The sequence below is a fragment of the Balaenoptera borealis genome (genome assembly GCF_965194805.1).
Source record: "Balaenoptera borealis genome assembly, chromosome: 3".
In the NCBI taxonomy this organism is placed as follows: Eukaryota; Metazoa; Chordata; class Mammalia; order Artiodactyla; family Balaenopteridae; genus Balaenoptera; species Balaenoptera borealis.
The window spans coordinates 162,554,372-162,578,154 of record NC_138866.1 but is presented as its reverse complement, the minus strand read 5'-3'; positions in this window follow the sequence as shown (position 1 = coordinate 162,578,154).

Sequence of the window (23,783 nt, the reverse complement as noted above, 5' to 3'; positions counted from 1 at the left end):
CAGCTTATGCAGCTCAATATCAAAAAAACAAACAACCCAATCCAAAAATGGGCAGAAGACCTAAATAGACATTTCTCCGAAGAAGATATACAGATTGCCAACAACCACATGAAAGAATGCTCAACATCACTCATCGTTAGAGAAATGCAAATCAAAACTACCATGAGGTATCACCTCACACCGGTCAGAATGGCCATCATCAAAAAATCTACAAACAATAAATGCTGGAGAGGGTGTGGAGAAAAGGGAACCCTCTTGCACTGTTGGTGGGAATGTAAATTGATACAGCCACTATGGAGAACAGTATGGAGGTTCCTTATAAGAGTAAAAATAGAACTACCATATAACCCAGCAATCCCATTACTGGGCATATACCCTGAGAAAAACATAATTCAAAAAGTGTCATGTACCACAATGTTCATTGCAGTTCTATTTACAATAGCCAGGACATGGAAGCAACCTAAGTGTCCATCAACTGATGAATGGATAAAGAAGATGTGTCACCTATATACAATGGAATATTACTCAGCCATAAAATAAAGCAAAATTGAGTTATTTGTAGTGAGGTAGATGGACCTAGAGTCTCTCATACAGAGTGAAGTAAGTCAGAAAGAGAATAGGAAATAACCGTATGGTTACATATATATTATGGTATCAGAAAAAAAAAAAATATGGTTCTGATGAACCTTGGGCCAGGACAGGAATAAGGACGCAGATGTAGAGAATGGACTTGAGAACATGGGGAGGGGGAAGGGTAAGCTGGGACGAAGTGAGAGAGTAGCATTGCCATATATACACTACCAAATATAAACTAGATTGTTAGTGGGGAAGCAACTGCATAGCACAAGGAGATCAGCTACGTGCTTTGTGACCACCTAGAGGGGTGGGATGGGGAAGGTGAGAGGAAGTGGCAAGAGGGAGGTGATATGGGGATATATGTATACATATAGCTGATTCATGTTGTTATGCAGCAGAAACACAGCATTGTAAAGCAGCTATACTCCAATAAAAATGCTAAAAAAATATATATCAAAAGCATTTAATTTATCCTGCTGATGGTGATATAAACTGCTTGGGCTTATTCTACTGCATTCCTCTAAACCTGACCAATGACACCACTGAATCCCTCCTTTTAACTTATTTTTTTCCAGCCTTATTGAGATATAATTGATATATAACATTCTGTGAGTTTAAGCTGTACAATGTGATGATCTGATATAGATGTGTATAGGGAAATGATAACCACAGTAAGGTTAATTAGCACAACCTTCACCTCACATAATTACCAGTTTGTAGTTATTGTTATGGTGAGAACATTCAAGATCTACTCTGTTAGCAATTTTCAAGTATACAATGTGGTATTTTTAAGTATAGTCAATATGCCGTACATTAGTTCTCTAGACTTGTTCCTCTTGTAACTGGAAGACTGTATCCTTCAAACAACATTTCATCATTTTCCCCACCCCCCAACCCCTGGCAACTGTTTCTGATTTTAGTTCTTTTAGATTCCACACATAAGTCAGATTATACAGTATTTGTCTTTATCTGTCTGATATTTCACTTAGAATAATGCCCTTGAGGGCATCCTTCTTGTTGCAGATGGCGAGATTTTCTTCTTTTTTTGGCTGAAAAATATTCCATTATATCTGTGTCTATATCTATAACATTTTCTTTCATTTTATTGAAGTATAGTTGATTTACAATGTTTCAGGTGTACAACAAAGTGATTCAGTTATATATATATACATATATATATTCTTTTCAGATTCTTTCCATTATAGATTATTACAAATCTTGAATATAGTTCCCTTTACTATACAGTAGGCCCTTGTTGTTTATCTATTTTATACATAGTGGTTTGTGTCTGTTAATTCCAAAGTCCTAATTTATCCCTCCCCCACCTTTCCCCTTTGGTAACGATAAGTTTGTTTTCTATGTCTGTGAATCTGTTTCTGTGTTGTAAATAAGTTCATTTGTATCATATTTTAGATTCCACATATAAGTGATATCATATGATATTTGTCTTGACTTACTTCACTTAATACAATAATTTCTACATATCACATTTTCTTTATCCATTCATCTAGCAATGGACATTTACATTGTTTCCATGTCTTGACTACTGTGAAAAATGCCACAGAGAACCTAAGAGTACAGATATGTCTTTGAGATAGTGATTTCATTTCCTTCCGTTATATACCCAGAAGTGGGATTGCTAGATCATATGGTAATTCTATTTTTAATTTTTTGAGGAATCTCCATGCCATTTTCTATAGTGGCTGTACTAATTTACAGTCCCAACTGACTCTAATAGGAAAGACAGGTAAGAAAAGAGGCACTGCAAGACAGGTAAGTGCCATGGTAGAGGTGATTATAGCATGCTATGGGAGTTAGAGCATCGGGGCCTTTCTCGGGAGGTTTCTAGAACATTTCAAATGTGAATGGAAGTAGGTTCAAGGGGACAGTCCATTGCAGAAGCCAAATACAATAAAACTGTTAACTTGGCCAAGGGGGGAAAAAAGACTGAGGCTCACCAGTCCATCAGTAAAGGAAGTTTTTTGCCTCACATCCTTCTTTATGTACTTCTTACCTAACAGCACCAGAAAGTGGGGAACTCTTGCCTGAGAGTGTCATCGAGGTGTAAATGCTATTCTTTACCCTAACTTACTTGGCCTATTCTCACCCATTGACCTCCCTTTGTGTCAAAAGCTGTGATAGTGGTATTGGAAGGATGCTTTGAAGAGCATTTGTTTCGAAGCCAGAAAGACATGAATTTAAACCCTGCCTCTGTCCCTTACTAAGCTTTTAAAACCCAGCTTCCCCACATGTCAGATGAAGCTAATAATAATCCTTATGAGATAAGGCATCTAAAGGGCATAACATGTTACTGATACATACAGGATGCATAATAATTATTAGTTTCTTTTCCAAATTAGGGTTGTTGAACAGCTGTGCAACCAATTCTTGGAAATGTTCTTCAGATCAAAACCCCTCCCAGATTCCCAGACAATAGAACATCCTTTGGCATTAATAGGGGTTCAGGACAACCTAAAAGGCACAATCTGCAATATCTCACACTTAACATGTTTTATGCCATTGTGGCTTTGCATCTGCTGTTTGAGCAAAGAGCTGTGTTACTCATACTTCAAGGTTTAGTTTGAACATCAAATCCTCTGCAGTGCTTTCCCTAATCCACTCTTCCATCTTCAGGTGAGGTTGCCCATTTCCTTCCTTATATTTCACTAAATGTGCAGTTCTCAAAATATGGTCCATTTGCATCATATACTTTGTATAATATCTTTTGTTACACATATCAAACTACATTTGAACTATCTTTATGGGTCTACCTATGGAAGCTGTGTTTTATTTCATGCCCATAGTTTCAATATCTAGCTGAATACCTAATAACTGCTTAATAAATACTTGAGTAGGTGAATAGTCAAATAACTGGGCAAATAAAGGAGTGATTGACTGGTGAGGGAAAATGATTTTTTACTTGGTGCGCAGCTCTACCAAGAGTTGGGAAGATGAATTAGACATAGTCCCCTTGATAATGTGACAAATAAATCAAATAATTGATAAATTCCATGTAAATAAAAAGCCATAGATATTAAGAACTCCAAATCTTGAATTCATGAACTTTATACATTGTTTTTTTTTTTTAATTAATTAATTAATTTATTTATGGCTGTGTTGTGTCTTCGTTTCTGTACGAGGGCTTTCTCTAGTTGCGGCAAGCGGGGGCCACTCTTCATCGCGGTGCGTGGGCCTCTCACTATCGTGGCCTCTCTTGTTGCGGAGCACAGGCTCCAGACGCGCAGGCTCAGTAATTGTGGCTCACGGGCCCAGTTGCTCCGCGGCATGTGGGATCTTCCCAGACCAGGGCTCGAACCCGTGTCCCCTGCATTGACAGGCGGACCCTTAACCACTGCGCCACCAGGGAAGCCCTATACATAGGTTTTATGTACTGATCTAGTTCCCAATGTAAATGGATCCTTCATACCATATATATATATATAATATATATATTATATAGATATAAAATCAGCATTATCATGATACCATTTAGTCTGTTATTATGGCATAAGGAGCTGCAGTTAGTTAGCATATTATTACAGTGGACCAAATAGCTGACCTCATCAACTACATGCCCAAATATCTCTTTTATCAATAGAGTTTTTTTTTGGTTACCATTCTCTAGTTAGATCTTAGTGACTAATTATTCAACTAAAGTCATATCATATATTATATATGAAGATCTTTGATTTGAGAATGATGTTTAATGAAATAATTCAAAGTGCTGCCTGCATTTTTTTCCTGCATGTCTTATAGTAACATTCTTCTTTTGCATCTTTTTCATAAATCTTAGGTATTCAAATAAAATACACTGGTATGTTGAAAGCTGGTACCCTATTAATTAAATGAATAAAGCAAGACAATTTAAATTTAGCTTAATAAGCAAACCAAAGTGAAAGCAGCTGTGTCCCATTAGCTCCTGAATTTCTGCAAAATGGAGAGGGGATCAGATACACAAAAAGAGTGTCTAAAATTGAGCAGCTTGTGGTTATGTTGCTATAGCTACTGGAGCTCTTTTTGATGCTTTACTGGGTTGGCAAAGAAATAGACCATTTGGAATAGTTGCACTAAACACTCTTATTCACTGAAATAGTGCTGACATTTGACCACGAGTCTTCAGTTCCTCCACAGAGTTAAAACACGAATGTGAAAGGAAGGGAAAATTCATATTACCTCGTGAACATTAGATCCATTTTCTATCAGCCAAGGGAAGGAAATCCTTCAGTTTAAGGACAAACATGAGGGTAGAAACATTCCAAATCACTTATATGCTATCTACCAAAAGCTGATTGGGTACCTCTGAATAAAAATAAACCCATTTGGGAGGCAATTTAGGAAGTGGAGATGATAGTGACACAATCATAGGAAAATTATCTTAAATGAACCAGTTTCCTTAAGGAACTCCCTGTAGATGTACATGGCCACATCAAAGAAATCCCTTATGCTAGTTTGGCTCTGTAGCTATAATGAGAAATGTATCCAAGAGGAAATAAAGTTAGAGAGAAGGCATAAATTGTGCCACTCTTTAAAAATAAAGGCAAAGGTTAAATGTTATTTTTTTCAGGAGTCTCAGTAGCACCAAATAGAGTTGTTTTAATGACTGTTAATTTTCTGTAGGATCATATAACCACAGGAAAGTTACAGTGATTCCAATACTATGGATTGTACTATGTTCTTCTGGATGGGAGCCAACACTACCTCCATCCTGCCATTTTTTAATTAAAAAAAAAAAAAAAGAAACACTTTCCTTTTTAAAATAAGATTAAACAGAAAGGTAGAGAAATCTTTCAAGAGTTTAGCATAAGAAAAAGACTCTAGCCTGGAAAGAAACAGGGCTACGCGTCTCAGAATTCTTTCTTCTTCAGTTTGCCTCCTTTGTGAGTTGTTCTGCGCTGATAAAATCACCAATACTACATTCGCCCCAGTAACAGCTTTATTTAGGTTTCAAGCTCAAGAATGGACAACCTCTTAGCACACCATATCTCCATAAATAATTGTGAAGTGAGAGAATTCTGAATAACAGCACTCATTATCAGGTCAGTGCTCTAATGACAATTCTCACCCTGCCATATACCTGATTCCTCAGCTGAGAGGCACATTTCTTTCTAGGATTTTGGTGATTTACTCCATGTGTGACTTTACCTTTCCCATCTGACGTAGAAAGTGTGATTTAATTCCTTTTAGAACCAACAGAGTAAAGCGTATTCTACCATCATAATAACATCCATGGGACAAGAATGACACTCAAACAGTAGGGCTCTGTCGGCCCTTTCTTCTTGCTTGTTTGCAGAGATACAGCAGCAGAGTGCAACACCAATAAATGGAGCTGCCTTATTTCCTATGATTCCATTGTCCTTCCAGAACTGTGAATAAAAAGATAAGGAATGGAATTTTTATTTTCTAATTGCAGGAGAGTGGCAAGATTAGAGTCAAGTCTGTTTGTCCACAGGAGTTGTGATAGGTCATGTGATGGCATCCATGTAGTCAACATAACTCTAATGCAAAGTTCAAAAGCTTTAAGCCAGTCCATTTTCTAAATACCAAAGCAAAAAGAAAAAAAAAACAGGAAAGAAAAATATGAATTAAGGTAAATAATATCATTACTGATGTTATTCTATAAAAAATCAAGTGGACTATATTTGTACTCTATTACCAGTTTCTCAATAGACAAATCATGTTATGCTGGGGAAATTATTTCTTCCTAATTCATTCATTCTCTCTCACTCTCACCCCACCACTCTTTCTCTCTCTAAATCTAAGAGAAAACAATTTATGTAAAAATTTGCACCAAGCCATAGCAGTGATTAGTCAATACAGATAACTATATATACCTCTAAATTATTTTCTTCCTTTTGTAAGGTAAAATTTAAGTGAATCTAATACCGACAAATTATTATAGCTTGCATATTAAAAGACTTTTGATTAAATGGATACAATATTTTAAGGAGCTTAATTTTGACAACAGCAGGTAGTTGAAGGTTTACTTTTGTGCCCAAATATGGTAAAATGTTCATTTGAGCATATGCATATGTGTTATCTTAATGTGCGCTACTCATCAAATAATCTTTAAGAAATGTTGCAGAATAATTTAGAAATAAAATGTGGGTATTTTCTTTATAGAAATGTTAAAATTGTTTTGTTGGTATATAACTTTTCAACAAGAGTTTCTGCTCTGGCAACCTGATATTTATATGCAAACAAACACTACATCATCCGATTGTTAGAGAATTTAACTGACTCTAAAATTACAACACGGGAGAATGTGGAAATGGAGATTCAGGGTAACAATTTCAGTGCTTCTGAAACAGTGGCTGAAGTAATCATAGTATCAAATAGGTTCCCATGTTTTATTTCAGAACAGCAATTAAGAAAAAAAACAACAACAACAGCACTTTAAGCTGAATAAATAAAGCCAAACAGGCAATTTTAACATTCTTCCTGCTGGGGGTGTGTGTTTGTGTATGTGTGTTTATGACACTGTGTGTGTGAGTTGTTGTTTGCTTAATTCTAGTGAAAGCATTTAGATGACAGAAGCAAGGGATTAGGTGATTTTTTTTTCTTATGCAAGAGTTTTTTTCTGTACAAGTCTCAGCTCCGTTTTTTGAAACAAGACATATATAGTGTTTCTGTGTGTTCTTGATGCTGTCTATTTTGCCTTTCTTAAAAAAGGACAAGCGTACTTTAAATTGCCAGGCATATGAAATATTGTTGAAAAAAACATAATCCTGATGTTCTATTTTTTTATGCCTCCTTGACAGAATAGAAGTAGTTACCTCCACTGAGGACCAGACATATCCTTTCCTGCCCCCATAGTGTAGCAGCAACAGCAACCCTATCTATCTTTGGATAATTAGTGTCAATTTTCATTCCAGTATAATAGTAATTCCTTTCTTTGCCTGCTGTTCTCTATTGGAACAAGAACATATTTAGGTTAAATGGAACTCTTACCATGTTCTCTAACTATGGCCCCTGATGAAAGGGTTCCCCACTCTTGGTAATCAGGACATCTAGACAAGCAGAGACAAAAATTGTAGGGTTGGGAAGCACAAGTTCCCCAAGTGGGTCAAAGGGAGTGCTGATTAGATGAGCCACTTCTGTTTCAACCTCTTGTTTCCTGTATCCACATATTCTAGCAGTTGGGGACACTGCCCGTATGGCTGCTGGTGAGACTATACAGAGCATCATGCAGGAGAGTGTCCTAACCTGCAGGCTGTCATCTCTGAGCTGACATGCAGAACTCTGAGCCTTGACCTTTTCCTTACTACCCCTACCTTAATTACTGTAGGAATTTCTTTTTTCACTCTTTAAGTTGACATTCTGAATAAGAGTTTTCATTCTTTCCCTTTTAGCGTTAGTTCAGAGGAAACTGTATTTTTTCCAAAATGAAGAAAAGTTAGAAAAACAAGTGAGTAATTATAACTTGATTCAAAAGAGTGATGCAATCAGTCCAAAGAGAGAGAAAAAAAGGTAGATTTGACTGTGTGAAATTGTAACACTGTTGTGTGGCACAGTCACAATTAACAAAATCAAAAGGCAAAAACCAATTGGAACCAAAACATAACATATTATATACAACAGTTAAAAGATTATATTCTTAATATGTAAATAATTATCACTATTTAGTAAAGATGGATACCCCAGTAGGGAAAAATGTATCATAAATAGGCTATTCACAAAAGAAAAATTATGAAGATAATAAATACATAAAATGTTGACTCTTTCACTAGAAAGGAAGACCCATTGCAAACAAAAATCAATGTCTTTAACTTATATGGTAAGAAATACTATTGCAATGGAGAGTGTCTTAAAATGGTCACTGTCAAACCTAAACCTTAAAATAATTCTTTTTTTTTAGAAGAGAAAAGTGTTCTGTTTTTGAAAACAGGAAAGTGTCCCAGAAAAATTGCACTGGGGGAGGGCATATGAACACATTTATAAGGTATAAGTACATGTGAGCTACGTTGCAGAGTTTTTAGTAGCAACAAATATTTTAAAATTGCTTGTGTCCTGCAACAACATCAAAAACCTAAAATAACTTTGTATATAGTGTGTGTATATATATATGTGTGTGTATATATATATATATATATATATATATATATATATATATACACACACACAGTAGAAGACAATGCAGCCATTAACATAAAGATATGTCTTTACTGACAGAGAAAGATACTTAATGTATAGTAAATGAGAAAAGTGAAGCCATGTACTTTAGAACAATGACTCAGTTACTCAATGTTTCATATATATTTATCTTGATTACTCAACAAGTTTGTAAGCTTATTTTGCAAGGGAATTTTATTTTATTTTTTTATACAACTTTCACTCTAAATTCTTCTATTATAGTGAGTTTTTGTAGACTGATTCATACAATTGTGTGCATTCATACACACACACACACACACACACACACACACACACTCTTGTACCTCACTCACACATAGATACTCTATTTAGATAGAATAGGATCTTTTTTCCTCATAAGTTTTGCTGAGGAAAAACATCTACATTTCGTCTCATAGAATAGCTTGTGGGAATTAATTTTCTTCCAAATTAAAAAAAGTGAGAAACACAAGTGAGAAATTATAACTTGTTCCAAAAGAGAGATGTGATCAAACCAAGATAATAAGATGAATTCTTGAGAAATTATAACTTGTTCCAAAAGAGAGATGTGATCAAACCAAGATAATAAGATGAATTCTTGCCTAGCAAGAGATTTGGTATGCTGCCAGAGGAGTGAAAGAACGAGGAAAAATTCTTCTATGTTAGGTTTTAAGAAAAATCAACAACCAAATGAAGAGAGAAAAAAAGCAATAAAATTCTTACTAAAGAGTACATCTAAAAAGTCCTTACAGCACAACAGAAAATAGTCTTTCAAGAGAGGAAAAAAAAAAAAAAAGAAAGAAAAGAAAAACCCTTGAACTCAGCGTATGGCATCCTCAGCTGAAGCAGAAGTTATAGTTTAGAAATATGTCTCTTAACTTCTGAAAAGATTGACGAGGAACCCAGTAGACTTCCCCCTCAAAAAAGCTCTCAGCATATTAGAGGGTATGGATACCACTATATTATTCCTACTCCACACATTTCAAGCAAAACAACACACACACACACACACACACACACACACACACACACACACACATTCCTCAAATCCCCTATAAGTTCACTAACTACCGATATCATGGGTATAAACTTTGCTGTGGTTAATGATCAACTCGGACAAACTATTTTTCTACAACTTCTCTGAAATCAACTGTCTGTTTCACAAGCCTTGGAGATAGGTCTAGATATCAAGATTTTGCAACATATAAGGGAAGTCAAGAGAAGTCAGCAGTATTTTAATGACAATAAATAATGACCTGTTTATAGTTTAAAAATTTCTCAGAATCTCAGAAATTTGCATATCGGTGAAAGACAAGTAATGCGAAATTTTAGAGATGAAAGGGATCTTGGAGTTTAATCAGTACCTCTCTCCCCCCTCCCCCATTATTTTCCTTGACTGGTGAGGCGGCATAATTTGTCTGAAACTTCATAGACAGCTATAGGTGGACATGGGGCCAGAACTTAGTTTCTGGCTTATTTCCAGTATATCATATATCAAAACATCAAGTGAGCTCAAAAATATTTTGGATGCAATCAGTAAGCTTTTCTTGTGTAACTTCTGTGTATCCAAAAGTGTGCTAAGGACTATGGATGTCTACAAGGATGTTAACACGTGACCCAAATGGTCTTCAACGTTGAGATATCAAAAGAATTAAAGGTGGAAGTTCATCTTCTGATCATAATTATCAAAGCTGGATAGGAGTTCAAACGATAAAGTTTTTACTAATTTTCAAAATTACAATAATATATTTCATTGTGTATTTTATGAAAGAACAGTGAGCTTAGATTTACACATGCAGCAAGCTTACATTTTCACATATATCTGCAGGGATGGGATGAGAAAAATTAAGAATAAAAGTAGATAAGTATGAACTGTAACTGTTGTGAGACCAAAAAAATTTGTTCTTTGTCAGTGAGTTTATACATTTCTCCCCACCTTTGTTAAACTATAAACAGAGAAATTCTGTGACAATGTACCTTACAGTAAAACAACTTCTAATAGAATGTGATTGGCCATTGGCTCTTGACCTCTGCTACTGGTTCTCTTTAGTTATTTCATTAACCGTGTGACAATGCGATCTTCCATTTTGCCAACTGAATTTGGGAGACTTTAGAGTGGTATGTGGGTTTTATAGAAAAATAGATTTTTTTGTTGTTGTTGATATGAATATCATCATTGCTGTTAGTCTTCCTAAGAAGAAAGATTAAAACTCAGCTCCACACAGGGAATTACAAACTCCAATCAAATTTGCTATTCAAAACATTAGAAAATAAGTATCATCCCTAGAAAATCATGGTCCATGTCTTCATCAGGCTAGGATCATGTGCTACATGGAGCCAAGAGCTGACTTTGGTGGTTTATCTATTTTGGTGAAACTGCATTCCTCCAAACAGAAGATTGATTGACACCAGGCAGAAAAATGCTACCTGGTTATACTCATATTCATCTCGCAACTTAAAGGATAGGTTTTGTCAAATTTCAGGAAACACTGTTGTTTTCAGTGGATAGAAAGACTTTCTAGAAGGGAACTCAGCTGACATGTTTCATGTCCTTGCTGACATGACTGACAATGTTTCCCTATAGTCACTGGCATGAGACTAATAAGAAAATCATACCAGACTATTGATATCAAAGAAAAACATGAGGCATGAGGCATTCAGAAGGTCCCCATGCAGTTCAGTAATTTAAGAAAAGAACACAGGAAAATGAGATTACATTCTGACACCAGGAACATATGTGGATTATATAGAAGGTTCTCACTCAAAATTTTTTTTAAAAAGCAATAAAAAAGTTTCTGAAATATCTGGGATTCTTACTCTGCTACATAATATAATATTGTCTTATTTGATCTTTAAAGTGATTATCCTTACCTTAATTTACCTGCTGAAAATCTATACTGAATTGCACCAATTCATCTCACATCCTGAGCCAGTGAATGAAATTAAACACATATTTGAGTTGACATTATGCGCAAGACAGGTTAGATCCTCACAGGGAAGGAAAGAGGGAATCAGAATTTTGTATAAGACATAAAATATAAACAAAAAATTATAATGTGAAGCAGAATATGCTACCCACGTGATAACGGATGCAAATAAAGTGAAAACCCACAGGAAAATGTTTATTTTCTTCTTGGATCAAGAAAGAATTCAAAGAATCGTTGAAGTTGATTTGGATATAAGGAGTGGGATTTCAGATAGCAGATGTGTTGGGCAGTGACAATTCTAAAGGGCTGTCCTTTTCTTTGTCCTGTCCCAGGGCATAAAGTCTGGCATGAGTATTTGAGGATAGAAGTTAGCAAGGGTCCAGAGAGTGCTCCATTGTTCCTTAAGACATCTCATTTATGTTTGTGGATACACATCATCACAACTTGTGTATGTATATGGCAAACTCAGTTCTCCTATTTGTATCTAATACTCATCCCTTTCCCATGTGTTTTGTGTTGGCAAATTTCTTTTGGTTGTTTTAGTTTCAGCCTAAGTTTTCTGTTCCTGTGATTCATTTAAGTAGACTTGACTTTCCCTTCTCTATATCCAAGTAGCACATTTTATGTTTTTATTTAACTTAATAGTGTATTGTAGTTACATGATTGTGTATTTAAGTCCTCCCACCCTTGGATTATAAACTCTTACAGCTAAACGAGTGAATGTTATTATTTCTGTACTCTCAGGGCTTACCTTATAAACTGACGCATTGTGTATTTTCAATGAGTCTTCATTGTTTTTAACAAATGAAAGAATGAATGAATATAGAGGTGTTTTTAACTTTCTCTCATTATTTTGACTATTCTTTTATGATGGTAGTAGAATGCCTGTCTCCTTACAAGGAACGTGATCATGGCTATAAGTATGTGTTTTATCCAAGGGTCATATTGCTGGCTATATTCTTCCTGAAGCATTTTTAACACATAATTTTGTGGGATAAAAACAAAAACTTTGAAAGATTGTGTAAAACCACATAAGTTGTTCAAAGTTATTGCAGAATTCATGAAGAGACAACTGGAACATTTCCTTTTATTGCTGAGTATCTGGAAAAGGCTATTCTCCCTCTAATATCAGTTATATATAGAAGGAAGGAAGCACTTTATAGGTTTGTGAAACTATCTCATAACACTCTCAGACTGTTCAATAAAAGCACCACTGCAATAATTTTCCACTTCAAAACATAAATGTCTCTTCAAATACAGCACTTAGTTATAAAAATTTGAAACTTATTTGCCTGCTACACATTCACATGCCTAGATCCCTGAGTATATAACATCAGACTTTTAGGTTACATGATTTAAAGGTAACGAGCTATACGGTGATAATATAAACTTATAAACTTTTATCACAGATGATTCTTCAGCTGTTCATAATCTATAGAAATGCTTGTAGCACTTAGATGATAATTAATTGTGAACATTAATATCTGCTAAACAGTTCCCTGATGGGAAACACAATAATTTAGGAATAAATAGAGGAAGAAAACAGGATATGATTGAAAATGCTCTTTAAAAATATAAATAGTAAGGTTTGTACTTAGCTGAGTCTTAGGGATTTCAGTAATGTGATAATTACGCAGTGTTATTATAAACTATAGACTACTGTACTATGCCACAGTCATACTTTTCAGTTGTCACAGTATCAGATGGTTTCTTAGGTTTCAACAACAAAGTTGATCTAATAAATAGGTAATCCTTTTTATTTTTAAAATTTCACCAAGAATACAGAAATTCTTATATTATAAAATATCAGTGTATATTTAGAAATTTCTTTTTTTTACAACCGCCCGTACTATTTTTACCCAATCCCAGCACTCTCAACAGTTTTGTATCTCCTTTCCAATAAGTGTTTAATATATACATATATATATTTACACTTGTGAATGTATGGTATATATGTATAGTTGCATATATATATAGTTGCATATATTAATATATGTGTTATAATGTAAATGTTATCATACAGCTAGCTGCTTTTTTTTTTTTTTTTTTTACTTAAAATGTCTTGGGAACAAAGATACACATATACTTAAGCTTCATTATATTATTTCAAGTCTATAATTCCACAGTTTGACTACACCAAAGTAGTTTAAAACTATTTTTCTCTTCATGGACATTTAGTTTGATCCAATATTTGCCTGTTTAAAAATTAAAAGAATTCTTTTTCTGCCCATGATAGAATAACAGAAAGATGATTTAACCTTTCCCATTATAAAACTAGAAACTTGAAGAAAATACATGAAACACCCTTTTCAGAAATTGGACAATAGGCAGGGCAGGTCTGTAGTCTCTGAAAGGAGAGACCAATCACGGTAAGCCTTAAAATCCACCCTGACTTCCTGCTGGAGGCACATTACAGACCAAAGTACAGGGATGGCCAAGCAGAGCCCAGCAGTCATGCTGAATTGAGGACACAGAGATTAGAATTCATGGAGGCTGAGGTGGCTAAGGTTTGAAAGATGAGATTCTTTAGAGGAGAGATTATGGGGAAAAAGAGAACAAAAATCCTTTAGGTGTTCTCTTGAGTATGAACAATACTGAAAATACATGAATAGGATAAAATTTTATGAGGTTGGACAAAGAGCTTCTGAAATTTCCCCTGAACTAACTCAGAAGTAGGAATCATTAGTTTTTGCACCAACCAGGGTAAAGAGGTTTTTTTTGTTCACTCCAAGTATTGAGTAGAGACCCCTAAAAGAACCATACCTTAGTAACAGGGCTAAACTATTGCTAGGGAAAAGAATACTATAGACTTGCCAAAAAGGCATTTAGGACAAGTCTCAAATTGATCAAATTGAACTCCAAGTTGTGTAAAAGCCTATCAGAACAAAGGAATTTATTCTGTAAAGATCACAACAATAGTCAAACACCATGCAACATAAAAGTACAATGTTCAGCATCCAATCAAAAATGAGTATGCATGCCAAAAAGTGGGGAAACATGATCCATAACCAAGAGTAAAATCACCAGAAGAAATAGTACCTCAAAAAACAGAAATGATGGAATTAGCATGACTTGATGTTAACACAAACATTGTACTATGTTCAGTTATTTAAAGGCAAATGTAAATGCAGTGAAGAGAGAAATGAAAGATATGAAAAAGATAAAATTCTCAAGATAAAAAATACAATATCTAAAATGAAAAGTTCACTGGTTAAGATTAAGATCAGATGAGGCAATGCAGAAAGAAAATTAGTAAACTTAAGAACACTAGTAGAAACTACGCAAAATGAAGCACATAAAGAAAATAAACCTTGAAAACAAAAAAGAATTTCAGTCATCTGTAGAATAGTATCAAGTGGTTGAATACATAAATACATGTGGAATTGAAATTCTGGAAGAAGATAAAAGGGAGAAAAAGAAGGAGGGTGAGCAAAAAAAAATAACTTGAAGAAATAATTCCACAAATTCCTCAAATATGATGAAAAACTATGAATCCACCAATTCAAGAATGACACCCACCCGATTCTTTGGATCCACTGCAGGATTCATGCCAAGACCACACTCCTCTTAGTATCCTTCTAATCTATGACTGACTTGGTCAGGACACTAAAGCATGTTGTTCATGCCCAAAGAGGGACTCTTCTAATGGGCAACAGCTGTTCGAGGGCTATCAGTTAACCTGGATTAAGCTTTCCCAGAATTGTGCAGTGGTCTGAGTCTCACTCAACCCAGTCTGCCTTTTTTTCTTCTTCCTCTCCTTAACTAAGTATCAGAGCTGTATTATACCCTAAAGAATCTCCTCATCTGCTTCTATCCCTCCCCCCTTTATATTTCGTAGTTATCATCCAAAATAAATGTTTTGCATATATATTCTATCTTTACCAATAACTCTCAGAAACTCAGAATGACACAGAAAGAGAAAACATGAACATCATTAACCAAATTAACCTAGTTAACTATGATGAGAAACTCTAACCATGAGTAACAGCATTTTCTTTTCCACAGTTTTATTGAGATATAATTGACTTACAGCACTGTATAAGTTTAAGGTACACAGTATAATAATTTGATTTGCATACATCATGAAATGATTACCACAATAAGTTTAGCTAACATCCATCATATCATACAGATACAAAAAAAGAGAAAAAAATGTTTTTTTCCTTGTGATGAGAACTCTTAAGATCTACTCTCAACAACTACATCAATCAACTGGATATAATTGACATCTATAGACTACTTCACTAACAACAGCGGATTACATATTTTTCTCAAGCTCATGTGGCACATTCACGAAAAGAGACCACATTCCGGGCCATAAAACACACCTTTACAAATTCTACAGTGTCTACTCTCAGACCACAATGTAATTAAATAAGAAATCAGTAACAGAAAGGTAACTGGAAAAAAAACCCACAAATGCTTGGAGATTAAACAATGTACTTCTAAATAATACATGGGTCAAAGAAAAAATCTCCAAAGAAATTTTAAAATATTTTAACTAAATGAACATGAAAATGCAGCTTGTCAAAATTTGTGGGATGCATTGAAAATAGTACTTACAGGGAAATTTGTGGCAGTGAATGACTATTTTAGAAAAAAAAGAGCTAAATTATGCCATTATAAATGTGTCCAAACCCATACAATGTGTAGCACCAAGAGTGAACTCTAATATAAACTATGGGGATTATGATATGTGCAGTACACTTTATTTGAAGTCTACATTAATAAAAGGTGATTTTTGTACTTGAATTACAAAAAAAAAAATCAGCCATATTTAGAGAGTAATATAGAGGAATAATTAAATAAAATAAGTTATTGCTACAAAAATTCCATTGAGGAAGATTACACATAATCATAAATTTAGCTAAAGCATATAGGGCATAAATTTCACGTTCTTTAAAATGTCTTTGGAAGCCTTTGCCTAACTGACAAAGAGATGTTGAAGGCCATCTCGTCCCAGAAAATTATTCTCAGTTTAAACATTCCTGTATGAGGTTTTCTAAACTAAGTGTGGAATTATGTGTGATTATTAGGAAATATAAATAGCATGGAAATAATCTCTACAAGTGAAATGCCTCCAAACCCTAGTAATGGTCAGACTTTCATTCATGTCTCAGCAAAGATAATTGATGTGCAGTTAAAGTTTGTGATGGCATGTCTATAACAAAAAGTGCTATATTAGTGAGCAGCACAATGAGCAGATTCTAGAGCTGTTCAGGTTGCAAAGCCAAAGAGCTGCTCCAAAGTCTCACTGTTCAGGACTCTGAAGAGTCTTGCTTGTTTCCAGCCACAGCTGTCGTCCAGACTGGGGAAGTTCATGTCCTTTCCTTTTCCACAGTTATTGGTACATGCCTCAATGAGAGGACTGATAATATTAGTACCTAGCTGAACATTGAGTCCTACTCTGTGTAGACACCATTTTACACCCCAAATCTTATTAAGTACAATAAGCAAAGCTAAAAAAAATGAATAAACTGACCAAGGTTAAACTACTACATAAGTGTCACAACTCTGACTCAATCCAAAACTGACAACATGAAAAAATTACTTTTAACCACTATGCCAGACAGTCCGTATTTTATTATATCAATTGCTTGCATGTGTGTATCATGTCCAAGCCTGGGACCAGAATATGGGACTGGAGATCACATCTTATAGGTGCTCAACAGACATATGAGAGAACCAGTGATTTCTAAGTTGTTTTCAGGCAACAAAGGCTCATGTAAGAGCTTTATTTAGGATATACATTACCTAAAGATTCTATTACAACCTGTCCAGGTTTTTTTTTTTTTTTAACATCTTTATTGGAGTATAATTGCTTTACAATGGTGTGTTAGTTTCTGCTGTATAACGAAGTGAATCAGGTATACATATACATATATCCCCATAACTCCTCCCTCTTGTGTCTCCCTCCCACCCGCTATATCCCACCCATCTAGGTGGACACAAAGCACTGAGCTGATCTCCCTGTGCTGTGCGGCTGCTTCCCACTAGCTATCTATTTTACATTAGATAGTGTATATATGTCCATGCCATTCTCTCACTTTGTCCCAGCATACCCTTCCCTCTCCCCGTGTCCTCAAGTCCATTCTCTATATCTGCGTCTTTATTCCTATCCTGCCTGTAGTTTGTTCTGAACCGTTTTTCTTTAGATTCCATATACATGTGTTAGCATACCATATTTGTTTTTCTCTTTCTGAATTACTTCACTCTGTGTGACAGACTCTAGGTCCATCCACCTCGCTACAAATAACTCAGTTTTGTTTCTTATTATGGCTGAGTAATATTCCATTGTATATATGTGCCACATCTTCTTTATGCATTCATCTGGCGATGGACACTTAGGTTGCTTCCATGTCCTGGCTGTTGTAAATAGAGCTGCAGTGAACATTGTGGTACATGACTCTTTTTGAATTATGATTTTCTCAGGGTATATGCCCAGTAGTGGGATTGCTGGGTTATATGGTAGTTCTATTTTTACTTTATAAGGAACCTCCATACTGTTCTCCATAGTGGCTGTATCAATTTACATTCCCACCAACAGTGCAAGAGGGTTCCCTTTTCTCCACACCCTCTCCAGCATTTATTGTTTGTAGATTTTTTGATGATGGCCATTCTGACTGGTGTGAGGTGATACCTCATTGTAGTTTTGATTTGCATTGCTCTAATGATTAGTGATGTTGAGCATTCTTTCATGTGTTTGTTGGCAATCTGTATATCTTCTTTGGAGAAAGGGCTACTTAGGTCTTCTGCCCATTTTTGGATTAGGTTGTTTGTTTTTTTGATATTGAGCTGCATGAGCTGCTTGTAAATTTTGGAGATTAGCCCTTTGTCAGTTACTTTATTTGCAAATGTTTTCTCCCATTCTGAGGGTTGTCTTTTGGTCTTGTTTATGGTTTCCTTTGCTGTGCAAAATCTTTTAAGTTTCATTAGGTCCCATTTGTTTATTTTGCTTTTATTTCAGTTTCTCTAGGAGGTGGGTCATAAAGGATCTTGCTGTGATTTATGTCATAGAGTGTTCTGCCTATGTTTTCCTCTAAGAGTTTTCTAGTGTCTGGCCTTACATTTAGGTCTTTAATCCATTTTTGAGTTTATTTTTGTGTATGGTGTTAGGGAGTGTTCTAATTTCATTCTTTTACATGTAGCTGTCCAGTTTTTCCAGCACCACTTATTGAAGAGGCTGTCTTTTCTCCATTGTATATCTTTGCCTCCTTTGTCATAGATTAGTTGACCATAGGTGTGTGGGTTTATCTCTGGGCTCTCTATGTTGTTCCATTGATCTCTTTTTCTGTTTTTGTGCCAGTACCATATTGTCTTGATTACTCTAGTTTGTAGTATAGTCTAAAGTCCGGGAGCCTGATTCCTCCAGCTCCGTTTTTCTTTCTCAAGATTGCTTTGGCTATTCGGCTATTTGGCTTTTGCGTTTCCATACAAATTGTGAAATTTTTTGTTCTAGTTCTGTGAAAAATGCCATTGGTAATTTGATAGGGATTGCATTGAATCTGTAGATTGCTTTGGGTACTATAGTCATTTTCACAATGTTGATTCTTCCAATTCAAGAACGTGGTATATATCTCTCCATCTGTTTGTATTATCTTAAATTTCTTTCATCAGTGTCTTATAGTTTTCTGCATACAGGTCTTTTGTCTCCTTAGGTAGGTTTATTCCTAGGTATTTTATTCTTTTTGTTGCAGTGGTAAATGGGAGTGTTTCCTTAATTTCTCTTTCCAATTGTTCATCATTAGTGTATAGGAATGCAGGAGATTTCTGTGCATTAATTTTGTATCCTGCTACTTTACCAAATTCATTGATTAGCTCTAGTAGTTTACTGGTATCTTTAGGATTCTCTATGTATAATATCATGTCATCTGCAAACAGTGACATTTACTTCTTTTCTGGTTTCGATTCCTTTTATTTCTTTTTCTTCTCTGATTGCTGTGGCTAAAACTGCCAAAACTATGTTGAATAATAGTGGTGAGAGTAGGCATCCTTGTCTTGCTCCTGATTTTAGAGGGAATGGTTTCCGTTTCTCACCATTGAGAATGATGTTGGCTGTGGGTTTGTCATATCTGGCCCTTATTATGTTGAGGTAAGTTCCCTCTATGCCTACTTTCTGGAGGGTTTTTAATCATAAATGGGTGTTGAATTTTGTCAAAAGTTTCTTCTGCATCTATTGAGATGATCATATGATTTTTCTCCTTCAGTTTGTTATTATGGTGTATCACACTGACTGATTTGTGTATATTGAAGAATCCTTGCATTCCTGGGGTAAACCCCACTTGTTCATGGTGTGTGATCCTTTTAATGTGCTGTTGCATTCTGTTTGCTAGTATTTTGTTGAGGATTTTTGCATCTATGTTCATCAGTGATATTGGCCTGTAGTTTTCTTTCTTTGTGACATCTTTGTCTGGTTTTGGTATCAGGGTGATGGTCTCCTCGTAGAATGAGTTTGGGAGTGTTCCTCCCTCTGCTATATTTTGGAAGAGTTTGAGAAGGTTAGGTGTTAGCTCTTCTCTAAATGTTTCATAGAATTCGCCTGTAAAGCCATTTGGTCCTGGGCTTTTGTTTGTTGGAATATTTTTAATCACAGTCTCAATTTCAGTGCTTGTGATTGGTCTGTTTATATTTTTTATTTCTTCCTGGTTCAGTCTCAGCAGGTTTTGCTTTTCTAAGAATTTGTCCATATCTTCCAGGTTGTCCATTTTATTGGCATATAGTTGCTTGTAGTAATGTCTCATGATCCTTTCTATTTTTGCAGTGTCAGTTTTTACTTCTTCTTTTTCATTTCTAATTCTACTGAGTCCTCTCTCTTTTTTTCTTGATGAGTCTGGCTAATGGTCTATCTATTTTGTTTATCTTCTCAAAGAACCAGCTTTTAGTTTTATTGATCTTTGTTACTGTTTACTTCATTTCTTTTGCATTTATTTTTGATCTGATCTTTATCATTTCTTTCCTTCTGCTAACTTTGGGAATTTTTTGTTCTTCTTTCTCTAATTGCTTTACGTGTAAGGTTAGGTTGTTTTTTTGAGATGTTTCTTGAGTTAGGATTGTATTCTTCTAAACTTCCCTCTTAAAACTGCTTTTGCTGTATCCCATAGGTTTTGGGTTGTCGTGTTTTCATTGTCATTTGTTTCTAGGTATTTTTTTGATTTCTTCAGTGATCTCTTGGTTATTAAGTAGTGTATTGTTGAGCCTCCATGTGCTTGTATTTTTTACAGATTTTTTCCAGTAATTGATATCTAGTCTCATAGCATTGTGGTTGGAAAAGATACTTGATATGATTTCAATTTTCTTAAATTTACCAAGGCTTGATTTGTGACCCAAGATATTATCTATGCTGGAGAATGTTCCATGAGCACTTGAGAAGAATGTGTATTCTGTTGTTTTTGGATGGAATGTCCTATAAGTATCAATTAAGTCCATCTTGTTTAATGTATCATTTAAAGCTTGTGTTTCCTTATTTATTTTCATTTTGGATGATCTGTCCATTGGTGAAAGTGTGGTGTTGAAGTCCCTTACTATGATTGTGTTATGTTGATTTCCCCTTTTATGGCTGTTAGCATTTGCCTTATGTATTGAGTTGCTCCTATGTTGGGTGCATAAATATTTACAGTTGTTATGTCTTCTTCTTGGATTGATCCCTTGATCATTATGTAGTCTCCTTCTTTGTCTCTTGTAGTAGTCTTTATTTTAAAGTCTATTTTGTGTGATATGAGAATTGCTACTCCAGCTTTCTTTTGATTTCCATTTGCATGGAATATCTTTTTCCATCCCCTCACTTTCAGTCTGTATGTGTCGTTAGGTCTGAAGTGGGTCTCTTGTAGATAGCATATAGATGGGTCTTGTTTCTGTATCCATTCAGTCAGTCTGTATCTTTTTGTTGAAGCATTTAATCCATTTACATTTAAGGGAATTATCAATATGTATGTTCCTATTACCATTTTCTTAATTGTTTTGGGTTTGTTATTGTAGGTCTTTTCCTTCTCTTGTGTTTCCTGCCTAGAGAAGTTCCTTTAGCATTTTTTGTATTGCTGGTTTGGTGGTGCTGAATTCTCTTAACTTTTGCTTGTCTGTAAAGGTTTAAATTTCTCCCATCGAATCTGAATGAGATCCTTGCTGGGGAGAGTCATCTTGGTTGTAGGTTTTTCCCTTTCATCAGTTTAAATCGGTCTTGCCACTCCCTTCTGGCTTGCAGAGTTTCTGCTGAAAGATCAGCTGTTAATCTTATGGGGATTCCCTTGTATGTTATTTGTTGTTTTTCCCTGTTGCTTTTAATATTTTTCTTTGTATTTAATTTTTGATTGTTTGATTAATAGGTGACTTGGCGTGTTTCTCCTTGGATTTATCCTGTATGGGACTCTCTGTGCTCCTGGTCTTGATTGACTATTTCCTTTCCCATGTTAGGGAAGTTTTCAACTGTAATCTCTTCAAGTATTTTCTCAGTCCCTTTCTTTTTCTCTTCTTCTTCTGGGACCCCTGTAATTCAGATGTTGTTGCGTTTAGTGTTGTCCTATAGTGTTCTATTTTGTTTATTGTGCTCTGCAGTAGTTGTTTCCACTATTTTATCTTCCAGGTAACTTTTCCATTCTTCTGCCTCAGTTATTGTGCTATTGATCCCTTCTAGAGAATTTTTAATTTCATTTATTGTGTTGTTCATCATTGTTTGTTTGCTCTTTAGTTCTTCTAGGTCCTTGTTAAACGTTTCTTGTATTTTCTCTATTCTATTTCCAAGATTTTGGATCATCTTTACTATCATTATTCTGAATTCTTTTTCTGGTAGACTGCCTATTTCCTCTTCATTTGTTAGGTCTGGTGGGTTTTTGCCTTGCTCCTTCATCTGCTGTGTGTTTTTCTGTCTTCTCTTACTTACTTAACTTACTTTACTTACTGTGTTTGGGGACTCCTTTTCGCAGGCTGCAGGTTCGTAGTTTCCATTGTTTTTGGTGTCTGTCCCAGTGGCTAAGGTTGGTTCAGTGAGTTGTGCAGGATTCCTGGTGGAGGGGACTAGTGCCTGTATTCTGGTGGATGGGGCTGGATCTTGTCTTTCTGGTGGGCAGGACCACGTCTGGTGGTGTGTTTTGGGGTGTCTGTGGCCTTATTATGATTTTAGGTAGCCTCTCTGCTAATGGGTGGGGTTGTGTTCCTGTCTTGCTAGTTGTTTGGCATAGGGTGTCCAGCACTGTAGCTTGCTGGTCGTTGAGTGAAGCTGGGTCTTGGCATTGAGATGGAGATCTCTGGGAGATTTTTGCCGTTTGATATTACATGGAGCTGGGGGTCTCTTGTGGACCAGTGTCCTGAACTTAGCTCTCCCACCTCAGAGGCACAGCCCTGACGCCTGGCTGGAGCGCCAAGAGCCTTTCATCCACACGGCTCAGAATAAAAGGGAGAAAATATGAAAGAAAGAAAGAGAGAGAGAGAGAAAGAGAAAGAAAGAAGGAAAGAAGATAAAATAAAGTAAAATAAAGTGAAATAAAATAAAATAAAGTTATTAAGATAAAAAATAATTAAGAAAAAAATTTTAAAAAGTAAAAAAAAAAACAAAAAACCAGACGGATAGAACCCTAGGACAAATGGTAAAAGCAAAGCTATACAGACAAAACCACACACAGAAGCATACACATACACACTCACAAAAAGAGAAAAAGGATAAAAATATGTATATATATCTTTGCTCCCAAAGTCCACATCCTCAATTTGGGATGATTCGTTGTCTATTCAGGTATCCCACAGATGCAAGGTACATCAAGTTGATTGTGGAGATTTAATCCGCTGCTCCTGAGGCTGCTGGGAGAGATTTCCCTTTCTCTTCTTTGTTTGCACAGCTCCCAGGGTTCAGCTTTGGATTTGGACCCGCCTCTGCATGTAGGTCGCCTGAGGGCATTTGTTCTTTGCTCAAACAGGACGGGGTTAAAGGAGCAGCTCGTTAGGGGGCTCTGGCTCACTCAGGCCAGGGGGAGGGAGGGGTACAGATGTGGGGCAAGCCTGTGGCGGCTGAGGCCCTGTGTGACATTGCACCAGCCTGAGGCGTGCCATGTATTCTCCCGGCGAAGTTGTCCCTGGCTCACTGGACCCTGGCAGTGGTGGGCTACACAGGCTCCTGGGAGGGGAGGTGTGGAGAGTGACCTGTGCTCGCACACAGGCTTCTTGGTGGTGGCAGCAGCAGCCTTA